This window comes from Heterodontus francisci, chromosome 4 (assembly GCF_036365525.1).
Source record: "Heterodontus francisci isolate sHetFra1 chromosome 4, sHetFra1.hap1, whole genome shotgun sequence".
Taxonomy (NCBI): domain Eukaryota; kingdom Metazoa; phylum Chordata; class Chondrichthyes; order Heterodontiformes; family Heterodontidae; genus Heterodontus; species Heterodontus francisci.
In genome coordinates, this window is record NC_090374.1 from 208,369,480 (window position 1) to 208,388,800 (window position 19,321).

The following is a 19,321-nucleotide window of genomic DNA, read 5'->3' on the forward strand; positions in this document are numbered from 1 at the left end:
CTGACAGACAGGGACTGAGAGACACCAGACAGAGTACAGATATCTCCCTGAGAGACAGGGACTGAGAGACACCAGTCAGTGTACATATATCTCCCTCAGAGACAGGGACTGAGAGACACCAGTCAGAGTACAGATATCTCCCTGAGAGAGAGGGACTGAGAGACACCACTCAGTGTACAGATATCTCCCTGAGAGACAGGGACTGAGAGACACCAGTCAGTGTACATATATCTCCCTGAGAGACAGGGACTGAGCGACACCACTCAGTGCACAGATACCTCCCTGAGAGAGAGGGACTGAGAGACACCAGTCAGTGTACATATATCTCCCTGAGAGAGTGGGACTGAGAGACACCAGTCAGTGTACAGATATCTCCCTGAGAGAGAGGGACTGAGAGACACCACTCAGTGTACATATATCTCCCTGAGAGACAGGGACTGAGAGACACCACTCAGTGTACAGATATCTCCTTGAGAGAGAGGGACTGAGAGACACCACTCAGTGTACAGATATCTCCCTGAGAGAGAGGGACTGAGAGACACCAGTCAGTGTACAGATATCTCCCTGAGAGAGAGGGACTGAGAGACACCACTCAGTGTACAGATATCTCCCTGAGAGACAGGGACTGAGAGACACCAGTCAGTGTACAGATATCTCCCTGAGGGAGAGGGACTGAGAGACACCACTCAGTGTACATGAAGCTCCCTGAGAGACAGGGACTGAGAGACACCAGTCAGTGTACAGATATCTCCCTGAGAGACACCACTCAGTGTACATAAAGCTCCCTGAGAGACAGGGACTGAGAGACACCAGTCAGTGTACAGATATCTCCCTGAGAGAGAGGGACTGTGAGACACCAGTCAGTGTACAGATATCTCCCTGAGAGAGAGGGACTGAGTGACACCACTCAGTGTATAGATATTTCCCTGACAGACAGGGACTGAGAGACACCAGACAGAGTACAGATATCTCCCTGAGAGAGAGGGACTGAGAGACACCACTCAGTGTACAGATATCTCCCTGAGAGAGAGGGACTGAGAGACACCAGTCAGTGTACAGATATCTCCCTGAGAGAGAGGGACTGAGAGACACCACTCAGTGTACAGATATCTCCCTCAGAGACAGGGACTGAGAGACACCAGTCAGAGTACAGATATCTCCCTGAGAGAGAGGGACTGAGAGACACCACTGAGTGTACAGATATCTCCCTGAGAGACAGGGACTGAGAGACACCATTCAGTGTACATATATCTCCCTGAGAGACAGGGACTGAGAGACAGCACTCAGTGCACAGATACCTCCCTGAGAGAGAGGGACTGAGAGACACCAGTCAGTGTACATATATCTCCCTGAGAGAGTGGGACTGAGAGACACCAGTCAGTGTACAGATATCTCCCTGAGAGAGAGGGACTGAGAGACACCAGTCAGTGTACATATATCTCCCTGAGAGAGAGGGACTGAGAGACACCAGTCAGTGTAAAGATATCTCCCTGAGAGAGAGGGACTGAGAGACACCACTCAGTGTATAGATATCTCCCTGACAGACAGGGACTGAGAGACAACAGTCAGTGTACAGATATCTCCCTGAGAGACAGGGGCTGTGAGACACCAGTCAGTGTACAGATATCTCCCTGAGAGCGAGGGACTGAGAGACACCAGTCAGTGTACAGATATCTCCCTGAGAGAGAGGGACTGAGAGACACCAGTCAGTGTACAAATATCTCCCTGAGAGACAGGGACTGAGAGACACCACTCAGTGTACAGATACCTCCCTGAGAGAGAGGGACTGAGAGACACCAGTCAGTGTACAGATATCTCCCTGAGAGAGAGGGACTGAGAGACACCACTCAGTGTACAGATATCTCCCTCAGAGACAGGGACTGAGAGACACCAGTCAGAGTACAGATATCTCCCTGAGAGAGAGGGACTGAGAGACACCACTCAGTGTACAGATATCTCCCTGAGAGAGAGGGACTGTGAGACACCACTCAGTGCACAGATATCTCCCTGAGAGAGAGGGGCTGAGAGACACCAGTCAGTGTACAGATATCTCCCTGAGAGAGAGGGACTGAGAGACACCACTCAGTGTACAGATATCTCCCTGAGAGACACCACTCAGTGTACATAAAGCTCACTGAGAGACAGGGACTGAGAGACACCAGTCAGTGTACAGATATCTCCCTGAGAGACAGGGACTGAGAGACACCACTCAGTGTACAGATACCTCCCTTAGAGAGAGGGACTGAGAGACACCAGTCAGTGTACAGATATCTCCCTGAGAGAGAGGGACTGAGAGACACCACTCAGTGTACAGATATCTCCCTGAGAGACAGGGACTGAGAGACACCAGTCAGAGTACAGATATCTCCCTGAGAGAGAGGGACTGAGAGACACCAATCACTGTACAGATATCTCCCTGAGAGACAGGGACTGAGAGACACCAGTCAGTGCGCATATATCTCCCTGAGAGACAGGGACTGAGAGACACCACTCAGTGTACAGATACCTCCCTGAGAGAGAGGGACTGAGAGTCACCAGTCAGTGTACATATATCTCCCTGAGAGAGAGGGACTGAGAGACACCAGTCAGTGTACGGATATCTCCCTGAGAGAGAGGGACTGAGAGACACCACTCAGTGTATAGATATCTCCCTGACAGACAGGGACTGAGAGACACCAGTCAGTGTACAGATATCTCCCTGAGAGACAGGGGCTGTGAGACACCAGTCAGTGTACAGATATCTCCCTGAGAGACAGGGACTGAGAGACACCAGTCAGTGTACAGATATCTCCCTGAGAGAGACGGACTGAGAGACACCACTCAGTGTATAGATATCTCCCTGACAGACAGGGACTGAGAGACACCAGTCAGTGTACAGATACCTCCCTGAGAGAGAACTACTGAGAGACACCAGTCAGTGTACATATATCTCCCTGAGAGACAGGGACTGAGAGACACCACTCAGTGTACAGATATCTCCTTGAGAGAGAGGGACTGAGAGACACCACTCAGTGTACAGATATCTCCCTGAGAGACAGGGACTGAGAGACACCAGTCAGTGTACAGATATCTCCCTGAGAGAGAGGGACTGAGAGACACCACTCAGTGTACAGATATCTCCCTGAGAGACAGGGACTGAGAGACACCAGTCAGTGTACAGATATCTCCCTGAGAGAGAGGGACTGAGAGACACCACTCAGTGTACATAAAGCTCCCTGAGAGACAGGGACTGAGAGACACCAGTCAGTGTACAGATATCTCCCTGAGAGACACCACTCAGTGTACATAAAGCTCCCTGAGAGACAGGGACTGAGAGACACCAGTCAGTGTACAGATATCTCCCTGAGAGAGAGGGACTGTGAGACACCAGTCAGTGTACAGATATCTCCCTGAGAGAGAGGGACTGAGTGACACCTCTCAGTGTATAGATATTTCCCTGACAGACAGGGACTGAGAGACACCAGACAGAGTACAGATATCTCCCTGAGAGACAGGGACTGAGAGACACCAGTCAGTGTACATATATCTCCCTCAGAGACAGGGACTGAGAGACACCAGTCAGAGTACAGATATCTCCCTGAGAGAGAGGGACTGAGAGACACCACTCAGTGTACAGATATCTCCCTGAGAGACAGGGACTGAGAGACACCAGTCAGTGTACATGTATCTCCCTGAGAGACAGGGACTGAGCGACACCACTCAGTGCACAGATACCTCCCTGAGAGAGAGGGACTGAGAGACACCAGTCAGTGTACATATATCTCCCTGAGAGAGTGGGACTGAGAGACACCAGTCAGTGTACAGATATCTCCCTGAGAGAGAGGGACTGAGAGACACCACTCAGTGTATAGATATCTCCCTGACAGACAGGGACTGAGAGACACCAGTCAGTGTACAGATATCTCCCTGAGAGACAGGGGCTGTGAGACACCACTCAGTGTACAGATATCTCCCTGAGAGAGAGGGACTGAGAGACACCAGTCAGTGTACAGATATCTCCCTGAGATAGAGGGACTGAGAAACACCAGTCAGTGTACAAATATCTCCCTGAGAGACAGGGACTGAGAGACACCACTCAGTGTACAGATACCTCCCTGAGAGAGAGGGACTGAGAGGCACCAGTCAGTGTACATATATCTCCCTGAGAGAGAGGGACTGAGAGACACCACTCAGTGTTCAGATATCTCCCTGAGAGAGAGGGACTGAGAGACACCACTCAGTGTACAGATATCTCCCTGAGAGACAGGGACTGAGAGACACCAGTCAGTGTACAGATACCTCCCTGAGAGAGAGGGACTGAGAGACACCAGTCAGTGTACATATATCTCCGAGAGACAGGGACTGAGAGACACCACTCAGAGTACAGATATCTCCCGGAGAGAGAGGGACTGAGAGACACCAGTCAGTGTACAGATATCTCCCTGAGAGAGAGGGACTGAGAGACACCAGTCAGTGTACAGATATCTCCCTGAGAGAGAGGGACTGAGAGACACCACTCAGTGTATAGATATCTCCCTGACAGACAGGGACTGAGAGACACCAGTCAGTGTACAGATATCTCCCTGAGAGACAGGGGCTGTGAGACACCAGTCAGTGTACAGATATCTCCCTGAGAGCGAGGGACTGAGAGACACCAGTCAGTGTACAGATATCTCCCTGAGAGAGAGGGACTGAGAGACACCAGTCAGTGTACAAATATCTCCCTGAGAGACAGGGACTGAGAGACACCACTCAGTGTACAGATATCTCCCTGAGAACTCAGTGCACAGATATCTCCCTGAGAGAGAGGGGCTGAGAGACACCAGTCAGTGTACAGATATCTCCCTGAGAGAGAGGGACTGAGAGACACCACTCAGTGTACAGATATCTCCCTGAGAGACACCACTCAGTGTACATAAAGCTCACTGAGAGACAGGGACTGAGAGACACCAGTCAGTGTACAGATATCTCCCTGAGAGACAGGGACTGAGAGACACCACTCAGTGTACAGATACCTCCCTTAGAGAGAGGGACTGAGAGACACCAGTCAGTGTACAGATATCTCCCTGAGAGAGAGGGACTGAGAGACACCACTCAGTGTACAGATATCTCCCTGAGAGACAGGGACTGAGAGACACCAGTCAGAGTACAGATATCTCCCTGAGAGAGAGGGACTGAGAGACACCAATCACTGTACAGATATCTCCCTGAGAGACAGGGACTGAGAGACACCAGTCAGTGCGCATATATCTCCCTGAGAGACAGGGACTGAGAGACACCACTCAGTGTACAGATACCTCCCTGAGAGAGAGGGACTGAGAGACACCAGTCAGTGTACATATATTTCCCTGAGAGAGAGGGACTGAGAGACACCAGTCAGTGTACGGATATCTCCCTGAGAGAGAGGGACTGAGAGACACCACTCAGTGTATAGATATCTCCCTGACAGACAGGGACTGAGAGACACCAGTCAGTGTACAGATATCTCCCTGAGAGACAGGGGCTGTGAGACACCAGTCAGTGTACAGATATCTCCCTGAGAGACAGGGACTGAGAGACACCAGTCAGTGTACAGATATCTCCCTGAGAGACAGGGACTGAGAGACACCAGTCAGTGTACAGATATCTCCCTGAGAGAGAGGGACTGAGAGACACCACTCAGTGTACATAAAGCTCCCTGAGAGACAGGGACTGAGAGACACCAGTCAGTGTACAGATATCTCCCTGAGAGACACCACTCAGTGTTCATAAAGCTCCCTGAGAGACAGGGACTGAGAGACACCAGTCAGTGTACAGATATCTCCCTGAGAGAGAGGGACTGTGAGACACCAGTCAGTGTACAGATATCTCCCTGAGAGAGAGGGACTGAGTGACACCACTCAGTGTATAGATATTTCCCTGACAGACAGGGACTGAGAGAGACCAGACAGAGTACAGATATCTCCCTGAGAGAGAGCGACTGAGAGACACCACTCAGTGTACAGATATCTCCCTGAGAGAGAGGGACTGAGAGACACCAGTCAGTGTACAGATATCTCCCTGAGAGAGAGGGACTGAGAGACACCACTCAGTGTACAGATATCTCCCTCAGAGAAAGGGACTGAGAGACACCAGTCAGAGTACAGATATCTCCCTGAGAGAGAGGGACTGAGAGACACCACTCAGTGTACAGATATCTCCCTCAGAGAAAGGGACTGAGAGACACCAGTCAGTGTACAGATATCTCCCTGAGAGACAGGGACTGAGAGACACCAGTCAGTGTACAGATATCTCCCTGAGAGAGACGGACTGAGAGACACCACTCAGTGTATAGATATCTCCCTGACAGACAGGGACTGAGAGACACCAGTCAGTGTACAGATACCTCCCTGAGAGAGAACGACTGAGAGACACCAGTCAGTGTACATATATCTCCCTGAGAGACAGGGACTGAGAGACAGCACTCAGTGTACAGATATCTCCTTGAGAGAGAGGGACTGAGAGACACCACTCAGTGTACAGATATCTCCCTGAGAGACAGGGACTGAGAGACACCAGTCAGTGTACAGATATCTCCCTGAGAGAGAGGGACTGAGAGACACCACTCAGTGTACAGATATCTCCCTGAGAGACAGGGACTGAGAGACACCAGTCAGTGTACAGATATCTCCCTGAGAGAGAGGGACTGAGAGACACCACTCAGTGTACATAAAGCTCCCTGAGAGACAGGGACTGAGAGACACCAGTCAGTGTACAGATATCTCCCTGAGAGACACCACTCAGTGTACATAAAGCTCCCTGAGAGACAGGGACTGAGAGACACCAGTCAGTGTACAGATATCTCCCTGAGAGATAGGGACTGAGTGACACCACTCAGTGTATAGATATTTCCCTGACAGACAGGGACTGAGAGACACCAGACAGAGTACAGATATCTCCCTGAGAGAGAGGGACTGAGAGACACCACTCAGTGTACAGATATCTCCCTGAGAGACAGGGACTGAGAGACACCAGTCAGTGTACATATATCTCCCTCAGAGACAGGGACTGAGAGACACCAGTCAGAGTACAGATATCTCCCTGAGAGAGAGGGACTGAGAGACACCACTCAGTGTACAGATATCTCCCTGAGAGACAGGGACTGAGAGACACCAGTCAGTGTACATATATCTCCCTGAGAGACAGGGACTGAGAGACACCACTCAGTGCACAGATACCTCCCTGAGAGAGAGGGACTGAGAGACACCAGTCAGTGTACATATATCTCCCTGAGAGAGTGGGACTGAGAGACACCAGTCAGTGTACAGATATCTCCCTGAGAGAGAGGGACTGAGAGACACCACTCAGTGTATAGATATCTCCCTGACAGACAGGGACTGAGAGACACCAGTCAGTGTACAGATATCTCCCTGAGAGACAGGGGCTGTGAGACACCACTCAGTGTACAGATATCTCCCTGAGAGAGAGGGACTGAGAGACACCAGTCAGTGTACTGATATCTCCCTGAGATAGAGGGACTGAGAAACACCAGTCAGTGTACAAATATCTCCCTGAGAGACAGGGACTGAGAGACACCACTCAGTGTACAGATACCTCCCTGAGAGAGAGGGACTGAGAGGCACCAGTCAGTGTGCATATATCTCCCTGAGAGAGAGGGACTGAGAGACACCACTCAGTGTTCAGATATCTCCCTCAGAGACAGGGACTGAGAGACACCAGTCAGAGTACAGATACCTCCCTGAGAGAGAGGGACTGAGAGGCACCAGTCAGTGTGCATATATCTCCCTGAGAGAGAGGGACTGAGAGACACCAGTCAGTGTACAGATATCTCCCTGAGAGAGAGGGACTGAGAGACACCACTCAGTGTACAGATATCTCCCTCAGAGACAGGGACTGAGAGACACCAGTCAGAGTACAGATATCTCCCTGAGAGAGAGGGACTGAGAGACACCACTGAGTGTACAGATATCTCCCTGAGAGACAGGGACTGAGAGACACCAGTCAGTGTACATATATCTCCCTGAGAGACAGGGACTGAGAGACAGCACTCAGTGTACAGATACCTCCCTGAGAGAGAGGGACTGAGAGACACCAGTCAGTGTACATATATCTCCCTGAGAGAGTGGGACTGAGAGACACCAGTCAGTGTACAGATATCTCCCTCAGAGACAGGGACTGAGAGACACCAGTCAGAGTACAGATATCTCCCTGAGAGAGAGGGACTGAGAGACACCACTGAGTGTACAGATATCTCCCTGAGAGACAGGGACTGAGAGACACCAGTCAGTGTACATATATCTCCCTGAGAGACAGGGACTGAGAGACAGCACTCAGTGTACAGATACCTCCCTGAGAGAGAGGGACTGAGAGACACCAGTCAGTGTACATATATCTCCCTGAGAGAGTGGGACTGAGAGACACCAGTCAGTGAACAGATATCTCCCTGAGAGAGAGGGACTGAGAGACACCAGTCAGTGTACATATATCTCCCTGAGAGAGAGGGACTGAGAGACACCAGTCAGTGTAAAGATATCTCCCTGAGAGAGAGGGACTGAGAGACACCACTCAGTGTATAGATATCTCCCTGACAGACAGGGACTGAGAGACAACAGTCAGTGTACAGATATCTCCCTGAGAGACAGGGGCTGTGAGACACCAGTCAGTGTACAGATATCTCCCTGAGAGCGAGGGACTGAGAGACACCAGTCAGTGTACAGATATCTCCCTGAGAGAGAGGGACTGAGAGACACCAGTCAGTGTACATATATCTCCCTGAGAGAGTGGGACTGAGAGACACCAGTCAGAGTACAGATATCTCCCTGAGAGAGAGGGACTGAGAGACACCACTGAGTGTACAGATATCTCCCTGAGAGACAGGGACTGAGAGACACCAGTCAGTGTACATATATCTCCCTGAGAGACAGGGACTGAGAGACAGCACTCAGTGTACAGATACCTCCCTGAGAGAGAGGGACTGAGAGACACCAGTCAGTGTACATATATCTCCCTGAGAGAGTGGGACTGAGAGACACCAGTCAGTGTACAGATATCTCCCTCAGAGACAGGGACTGAGAGACACCAGTCAGAGTACAGATATCTCCCTGAGAGAGAGGGACTGAGAGACACCACTGAGTGTACAGATATCTCCCTGAGAGACAGGGACTGAGAGACACCAGTCAGTGTACATATATCTCCCTGAGAGACAGGGACTGAGAGACAGCACTCAGTGTACAGATACCTCCCTGAGAGAGAGGGACTGAGAGACACCAGTCAGTGTACATATATCTCCCTGAGAGAGTGGGACTGAGAGACACCAGTCAGTGTACAGATATCTCCCTGAGAGAGAGGGACTGAGAGACACCAGTCAGTGTACATATATCTCCCTGAGAGAGAGGGACTGAGAGACACCAGTCAGTGTAAAGATATCTCCCTGAGAGAGAGGGACTGAGAGACACCACTCAGTGTATAGATATCTCCCTGACAGACAGGGACTGAGAGACAACAGTCAGTGTACAGATATCTCCCTGAGAGACAGGGGCTGTGAGACACCAGTCAGTGTACAGATATCTCCCTGAGAGTGAGGGACTGAGAGACACCAGTCAGTGTACAGATATCTCCCTGAGAGAGAGGGACTGAGAGACACCAGTCAGTGTACAAATATCTCCCTGAGAGACAGGGACTGAGAGACACCACTCAGTGTACAGATACCTCCCTGAGAGAGAGGGACTGAGAGACACCAGTCAGTGTACAGATATCTCCCTGAGAGAGAGGGACTGAGAGACACCACTCAGTGTACAGATATCTCCCTGAGAGAGAGGGACTGTGAGACACCACTCAGTGCACAGATATCTCCCTGAGAGAGAGGGGCTGAGAGACACCAGTCAGTGTACAGATATCTCCCTGAGAGAGAGGGACTGAGAGACACCACTCAGTGTACAGATATCTCCCTGAGAGACACCACTCAGTGTACATAAAGCTCACTGAGAGACAGGGACTGAGAGACACCAGTCAGTGTACAGATATCTCCCTGAGAGACAGGGACTGAGAGACACCACTCAGTGTACAGATACCTCCCTTAGAGAGAGGGACTGAGAGACACCAGTCAGTGTACAGATATCTCCCTGAGAGAGAGGGACTGAGAGACACCACTCAGTGTACAGATATCTCCCTGAGAGACAGGGACTGAGAGACACCAGTCAGAGTACAGATATCTCCCTGAGAGAGAGGGACTGAGAGACACCAATCACTGTACAGATATCTCCCTGAGAGACAGGGACTGAGAGACACCAGTCAGTGCGCATATATCTCCCTGAGAGACAGGGACTGAGAGACACCACTCAGTGTACAGATACCTCCCTGAGAGAGAGGGACTGAGAGACACCAGTCAGTGTACATATATCTCCCTGAGAGAGAGGGACTGAGAGACACCAGTCAGTGTACGGATATCTCCCTGAGAGAGAGGGACTGAGAGACACCACTCAGTGTATAGATATCTCCCTGACAGACAGGGACTGAGAGACACCAGTCAGTGTACAGATATCTCCCTGAGAGACAGGGGCTGTGAGACACCAGTCAGTGTACAGATATCTCCCTGAGAGATAGGGACTGAGAGACACCAGTCAGTGTACAGATATCTCCCTGAGAGAGACGGACTGAGAGACACCACTCAGTGTATAGATATCTCCCTGACAGACAGGGACTGAGAGACACCAGTCAGTGTACAGATACCTCCCTGAGAGAGAACGACTGAGAGACACCAGTCAGTGTACATATATCTCCCTGAGAGACAGGGACTGAGAGACACCACTCAGTGTACAGATATCTCCTTGAGAGAGAGGGACTGAGAGACACCACTCAGTGTACAGATATCTCCCTGAGAGACAGGGACTGAGAGACACCAGTCAGTGTACAGATATCTCCCTGAGAGAGAGGGACTGAGAGACACCACTCAGTGTACAGATATCTCCCTGAGAGACAGGGACTGAGAGACACCAGTCAGTGTACAGATATCTCCCTGAGAGAGAGGGACTGAGAGACACCACTCAGTGTACATAAAGCTCCCTGAGAGACAGGGACTGAGAGACACCAGTCAGTGTACAGATATCTCCCTGAGAGACACCACTCAGTGTACATAAAGCTCCCTGAGAGACAGGGACTGAGAGACACCAGTCAGTGTACAGATATCTCCCTGAGAGAGAGGGACTGTGAGACACCAGTCAGTGTACAGATATCTCCCTGAGAGAGAGGGACTGAGTGACACCACTCAGTGTATAGATATTTCCCTGACAGACAGGGACTGAGAGACACCAGACAGAGTACAGATATCTCCCTGAGAGAGAGGGACTGAGAGACACCACTCAGTGTACAGATATCTCCCTGACAGACAGGGACTGAGAGACACCAGTCAGTGTACATATATCTCCCTCAGAGACAGGGACTGAGAGACACCAGTCAGAGTACAGATATCTCCCTGAGAGAGAGGGACTGAGAGACACCACTCAGTGTACAGATATCTCCCTGAGAGACAGGGACTGAGAGACACCAGTCAGTGTACATATATCTCCCTGAGAGACAGGGACTGAGAGACACCACTCAGTGCACAGATACCTCCCTGAGAGAGAGGGACTGAGAGGCACCAGTCAGTGTACATATATCTCCCTGAGAGAGAGGGACTGAGAGACACCACTCAGTGTTCAGATATCTCCCTGAGAGAGAGGGACTGAGAGACACCACTCAGTGTACAGATATCTCCCTGAGAGACAGGGACTGAGAGACACCAGTCAGTGTACAGATACCTCCCTGAGAGAGAGGGACTGAGAGACACCAGTCAGTGTACATATATCTCCCTGAGAGACAGGGACTGAGAGACACCACTCAGAGTACAGATATCTCCCGGAGAGAGAGGGACTGAGAGACACCAGTCAGTGTACAGATATCTCCCTGAGAGAGAGGGACTGAGAGACACCCGTCAGTGTACAGATATCTCCCTGAGAGAGAGGGACTGAGAGACACCACTCAGTGTATAGATATCTCCCTGACAGACAGGGACTGAGAGACACCAGTCAGTGTACAGATATCTCCCTGAGAGACAGGGGCTGTGAGACACCAGTCAGTGTACAGATATCTCCCTGAGAGCGAGGGACTGAGAGACACCAGTCAGTGTACAGATATCTCCCTGAGAGAGAGGGACTGAGAGACACCAGTCAGTGTACAAATATCTCCCTGAGAGACAGGGACTGAGAGACACCACTCAGTGTACAGATATCTCCCTGAGAACTCAGTGCACAGATATCTCCCTGAGAGAGAGGGGCTGAGAGACACCAGTCAGTGTACAGATATCTCCCTGAGAGAGAGGGACTGAGAGACACCACTCAGTGTACAGATATCTCCCTGAGAGACACCACTCAGTGTACATAAAGCTCACTGAGAGACAGGGACTGAGAGACACCAGTCAGTGTACAGATATCTCCCTGAGAGACAGGGACTGAGAGACACCACTCAGTGTACAGATACCTCCCTTAGAGAGAGGGACTGAGAGACACCAGTCAGTGTACAGATATCTCCCTGAGAGAGAGGGACTGAGAGACACCACTCAGTGTACAGATATCTCCCTGAGAGACAGGGACTGAGAGACACCAGTCAGAGTACAGATATCTCCCTGAGAGAGAGGGACTGAGAGACACCAATCACTGTACAGATATCTCCCTGAGAGACAGGGACTGAGAGACACCAGTCAGTGCGCATATATCTCCCTGAGAGACAGGGACTGAGAGACACCACTCAGTGTACAGATACCTCCCTGAGAGAGAGGGACTGAGAGACACCAGTCAGTGTACATATATCTCCCTGAGAGAGAGGGACTGAGAGACACCAGTCAGTGTACGGATATCTCCCTGAGAGAGAGGGACTGAGAGACACCACTCAGTGTATAGATATCTCCCTGACAGACAGGGACTGAGAGACACCAGTCAGTGTACAGATATCTCCCTGAGAGACAGGGGCTGTGAGACACCAGTCAGTGTACAGATATCTCCCTGAGAGACAGGGACTGAGAGACACCAGTCAGTGTACAGATATCTCCCTGAGAGACAGGGACTGAGAGACACCAGTCAGTGTACAGATATCTCCCTGAGAGAGAGGGACTGAGAGACACCACTCAGTGTACATAAAGCTCCCTGAGAGACAGGGACTGAGAGACACCAGTCAGTGTACAGATATCTCCCTGAGAGACACCACTCAGTGTTCATAAAGCTCCCTGAGAGACAGGGACTGAGAGACACCAGTCAGTGTACAGATATCTCCCTGAGAGAGAGGGACTGTGAGACACCAGTCAGTGTACAGATATCTCCCTGAGAGAGAGGGACTGAGTGACACCACTCAGTGTATAGATATTTCCCTGACAGACAGGGACTGAGAGACACCAGACAGAGTACAGATATCTCCCTGAGAGAGAGCGACTGAGAGACACCACTCAGTGTACAGATATCTCCCTGAGAGAGAGGGACTGAGAGACACCAGTCAGTGTACAGATATCTCCCTGAGAGAGAGGGACTGAGAGACACCACTCAGTGTACAGATATCTCCCTCAGAGACAGGGACTGAGAGACACCAGTCAGAGTACAGATATCTCCCTGAGAGAGAGGGACTGAGAGACACCACTGAGTGTACAGATATCTCCCTGAGAGACAGGGACTGAGAGACACCAGTCAGTGTACATATATCTCCCTGAGAGACAGGGACTGAGAGACAGCACTCAGTGTACAGATACCTCCCTGAGAGAGAGGGACTGAGAGACACCAGTCAGTGTACATATATCTCCCTGAGAGAGTGGGACTGAGAGACACCAGTCAGTGTACAGATATCTCCCTCAGAGACAGGGACTGAGAGACACCAGTCAGAGTACAGATATCTCCCTGAGAGAGAGGGACTGAGAGACACCACTGAGTGTACAGATATCTCCCTGAGAGACAGGGACTGAGAGACACCAGTCAGTGTACATATATCTCCCTGAGAGACAGGGACTGAGAGACAGCACTCAGTGTACAGATACCTCCCTGAGAGAGAGGGACTGAGAGACACCAGTCAGTGTACATATATCTCCCTGAGAGAGTGGGACTGAGAGACACCAGTCAGTGTACAGATATCTCCCTGAGAGAGAGGGACTGAGAGACACCAGTCAGTGTACATATATCTCCCTGAGAGAGAGGGACTGAGAGACACCAGTCAGTGTAAAGATATCTCCCTGAGAGAGAGGGACTGAGAGACACCACTCAGTGTATAGATATCTCCCTGACAGACAGGGACTGAGAGACAACAGTCAGTGTACAGATATCTCCCTGAGAGACAGGGGCTGTGAGACACCAGTCAGTGTACAGATATCTCCCTGAGAGCGAGGGACTGAGAGACACCAGTCAGTGTACAGATATCTCCCTGAGAGAGAGGGACTGAGAGACACCAGTCAGTGTACATATATCTCCCTGAGAGAGTGGGACTGAGAGACACCAGTCAGAGTACAGATATCTCCCTGAGAGAGAGGGACTGAGAGACACCACTGAGTGTACAGATATCTCCCTGAGAGACAGGGACTGAGAGACACCAGTCAGTGTACATATATCTCCCTGAGAGACAGGGACTGAGAGACAGCACTCAGTGTACAGATACCTCCCTGAGAGAGAGGGACTGAGAGACACCAGTCAGTGTACATATATCTCCCTGAGAGAGTGGGACTGAGAGACACCAGTCAGTGTACAGATATCTCCCTCAGAGACAGGGACTGAGAGACACCAGTCAGAGTACATATATCTCCCTGAGAGAGTGGGACTGAGAGACACCAGTCAGTGTACAGATATCTCCCTGAGAGAGAGGGACTGAGAGACACCAGTCAGTGTACATATATCTCCCTGAGAGAGAGGGACTGAGAGACACCAGTCAGTGTAAAGATATCTCCCTGAGAGAGAGGGACTGAGAGACACCACTCAGTGTATAGATATCTCCCTGACAGACAGGGACTGAGAGACAACAGTCAGTGTACAGATATCTCCCTGAGAGACAGGGGCTGTGAGACACCAGTCAGTGTACAGATATCTCCCTGAGAGTGAGGGACTGAGAGACACCAGTCAGTGTACAGATATCTCCCTGAGAGAGAGGGACTGAGAGACACCAGTCAGTGTACAAATATCTCCCTGAGAGACAGGGACTGAGAGACACCACTCAGTGTACAGATACCTCCCTGAGAGAGAGGGACTGAGAGACACCAGTCAGTGTACAGATATCTCCCTGAGAGAGAGGGACTGAGAGACACCACTCAGTGTACAGATATCTCCCTGAGAGAGAGGGACTGTGAGACACCACTCAGTGCACAGATATCTCCCTGAGAGAGAGGGGCTGAGAGACACCAGTCAGTGTACAGATATCTCCCTGAGAGAGAGGGACTGAGAGACACCACTCAGTGTACAGATATCTCCCTGAGAGACACCACTCAGTGTACATAAAGCTCACTGAGAGACAGGGACTGAGAGACACCAGTCAGTGTACAGATATCTCCCTGAGAGACAGGGACTGAGAGACACCACTCAGTGTACAGATACCTCCCTTAGAGAGAGGGACTGAGAGACACCAGTCAGTGTACAGATATCTCCCTGAGAGAGAGGGACTGAGAGACACCACTCAGTGTACAGATATCTCCCTGAGAGACAGGGACTGAGAGACACCAGTCAGAGTACAGATATCTCCCTGAGAGAGAGGGACTGAGAGACACCAATCACTGTACAGATATCTCCCTGAGAGACAGGGACTGAGAGACACCAGTCAGTGCGCATATATCTCCCTGAGAGACAGGGACTGAGAGACACCACTCAGTGTACAGATACCTCCCTGAGAGAGAGGGACTGAGAGACACCAGTCAGTGTACATATATCTCCCTGAGAGAGAGGGACTGAGAGACACCAGTCAGTGTACGGATATCTCCCTGAGAGAGAGGGACTGAGAGACACCACTCAGTGTATAGATATCTCCCTGACAGACAGGGACTGAGAGACACCAGTCAGTGTACAGATATCTCCCTGAGAGACAGGGGCTGTGAGACACCAGTCAGTGTACAGATATCTCCCTGAGAGACAGGGACTGAGAGACACCAGTCAGTGTACAGATATCTCCCTGAGAGAGACGGACTGAGAGACACCACTCAGTGTATAGATATCTCCCTGACAGACAGGGACTGAGAGACACCAGTCAGTGTACAGATACCTCCCTGAGAGAGAACGACTGAGAGACACCAGTCAGTGTACATATATCTCCCTGAGAGACAGGGACTGAGAGACACCACTCAGTGTACAGATATCTCCTTGAGAGAGAGGGACTGAGAGACACCACTCAGTGTACAGATATCTCCCTGAGAGACAGGGACTGAGAGACACCAGTCAGTGTACAGATATCTCCCTGAGAGAGAGGGACTGAGAGACACCACTCAGTGTACAGATATCTCCCTGAGAGACAGGGACTGAGAGACACCAGTCAGTGTACAGATATCTCCCTGAGAGAGAGGGACTGAGAGACACCACTCAGTGTACATAAAGCTCCCTGAGAGACAGGGACTGAGAGACACCAGTCAGTGTACAGATATCTCCCTGAGAGACACCACTCAGTGTACATAAAGCTCCCTGAGAGACAGGGACTGAGAGACACCAGTCAGTGTACAGATATCTCCCTGAGAGAGAGGGACTGTGAGACACCAGTCAGTGTACAGATATCTCCCTGAGAGAGAGGGACTGAGTGACACCACTCAGTGTATAGATATTTCCCTGACAGACAGGGACTGAGAGACACCAGACAGAGTACAGATATCTCCCTGAGAGAGAGGGACTGAGAGACACCACTCAGTGTACAGATATCTCCCTGAGAGACAGGGACTGAGAGACACCAGTCAGTGTACATATATCTCCCTCAGAGACAGGGACTGAGAGACACCAGTCAGAGTACAGATATCTCCCTGAGAGAGAGGGACTGAGAGACACCACTCAGTGTACAGATATCTCCCTGAGAGACAGGGACTGAGAGACACCAGTCAGTGTACATATATCTCCCTGAGAGACAGGGACTGAGAGACACCACTCAGTGCACAGATACCTCCCTGAGAGAGAGGGACTGAGAGACACCAGTCAGTGTACATATATCTCCCTGAGAGAGTGGGACTGAGAGACACCAGTCAGTGTACAGATATCTCCCTGAGAGAGAGGGACTGAGAGACACCACTCAGTGTATAGATATCTCCCTGACAGACAGGGACTGAGAGACACCAGTCAGTGTACAGATATCTCCCTGAGAGACAGGGGCTGTGAGACACCACTCAGTGTACAGATATCTCCCTGAGAGAGAGGGACTGAGAGACACCAGTCAGTGTACAGATATCTCCCTGAGATAGAGGGACTGAGAAACACCAGTCAGTGTACAAATATCTCCCTGAGAGACAGGGACTGAGAGACACCACTCAGTGTACAGATACCTCCCTGAGAGAGAGGGACTGAGAGGCACCAGTCAGTGTGCATATATCTCCCTGAGAGAGAGGGACTGAGAGACACCACTCAGTGTTCAGATATCTCCCTGAGAGAGAGGGACTGAGAGACACCACTCAGTGTACAGATATCTCCCTGAGAGACAGGGACTGAGATACACCAGTCAGTGTACAGATACCTCCCTGAGAGAGAGGGACTGAGAGACACCAGTCAGTGTACATATATCTCCCTGAGAGACAGGGACTGAGAGACACCACTCAGTGTACAGATATCTCCCTGAGAGAGAGGGACTGAGAGACACCACTCAGTGTACAGATATCTCTCTGAGAGAGAGGGACTGTGAGACACCAGTCAGTGTACAGATATCTCCCTGAGAGAGAGGGACTGAGAGACACCACTCAGTGTACAGATATCTCCCTGAGAGACAGGGACTGAGAGACACCAGTCAGTGTACATATATCTCCCTGAGAGACAGGGAATGAGAGACACCACTCAGTGTACAGATACCTCCCTGAGAGAGAGGGACTGAGAGATACCAGTCAGTGTACATATATCTCCCTGAGAGAGAGGGACTGAGAGACACCACTCAGTGTACAGATATCTCCCTGAGAGACAGGGTCTGAGAGACACCAGTCAGTGTACATATATCTCCCTGAGAGACAAGGACTGAGAGACACCACTCAGTGTACAGATACCTCCCTGAGAGAGAGGGACTGAGAGACACCAGTCAGTGTACATATATCTCCCTGAGAGAGAGGGACTGAGAGACACCCGTCAGTGTACAGATATCTCCCTGAGAGAGAGGGACTGAGAGACACCAGTCAGTGTACAGATATCTCCCTGAGAGAGAGGGACTGTGAGACACCACTCAGTGTACAGATATCTCCCTGAGAGACAGAGACTGAGAGACACCACTCAGTGTACAGATATCTCCCTGAGAGAGAGGGACTGAGAGACACCAGTCAGCGCACAGATATCTCCCTGAGAGACAGGGACTGAGAGACACCAGTCAGTGCGCATATATCTCCCTGAGAGACAGGGACTGAGAGACACCACTCAGTGTACAGATACCTCCCTGAGAGAGAGGGACTGAGAGACACCAGTCAGTGTACATATATCTCCCTGAGAGAGAGGGACTGAGAGACACCAGTCAGTGTACGGATATCTCCCTGAGAGAGAGGGACTGAGAGACACCACTCAGTGTATAGATATCTCCCTGACAGACAGGGACTGAGAGACACCAGTCAGTGTACAGATATCTCCCTGAGAGACAGGGGCTGTGAGACACCAGTCAGTGTACAGATATCTCCCTGAGAGACAGGGACTGAGAGACACCAGTCAGTGTACAGATATCTCCCTGAGAGAGACGGACTGAGAGACACCACTCAGTGTATAGATATCTCCCTGACAGACAGGGACTGAGAGACACCAGTCAGTGTACAGATACCTCCCTGAGAGAGAACGACTGAGAGACACCAGTCAGTGTACATATATCTCCCTGAGAGACAGGGACTGAGAGACACCACTCAGTGTACAGATATCTCCTTGAGAGAGAGGGACTGAGAGACACCACTCAGTGTACAGATATCTCCCTGAGAGACAGGGACTGAGAGACACCAGTCAGTGTACAGATATCTCCCTGAGAGAGAGGGACTGAGAGACACCACTCAGTGTACAGATATCTCCCTGAGAGACAGGGACTGAGAGACACCAGTCAGTGTACAGATATCTCCCTGAGAGAGAGGGACTGAGAGACACCACTCAGTGTACATAAAGCTCCCTGAGAGACAGGGACTGAGAGACACCAGTCAGTGTACAGATATCTCCCTGAGAGACACCACTCAGTGTACATA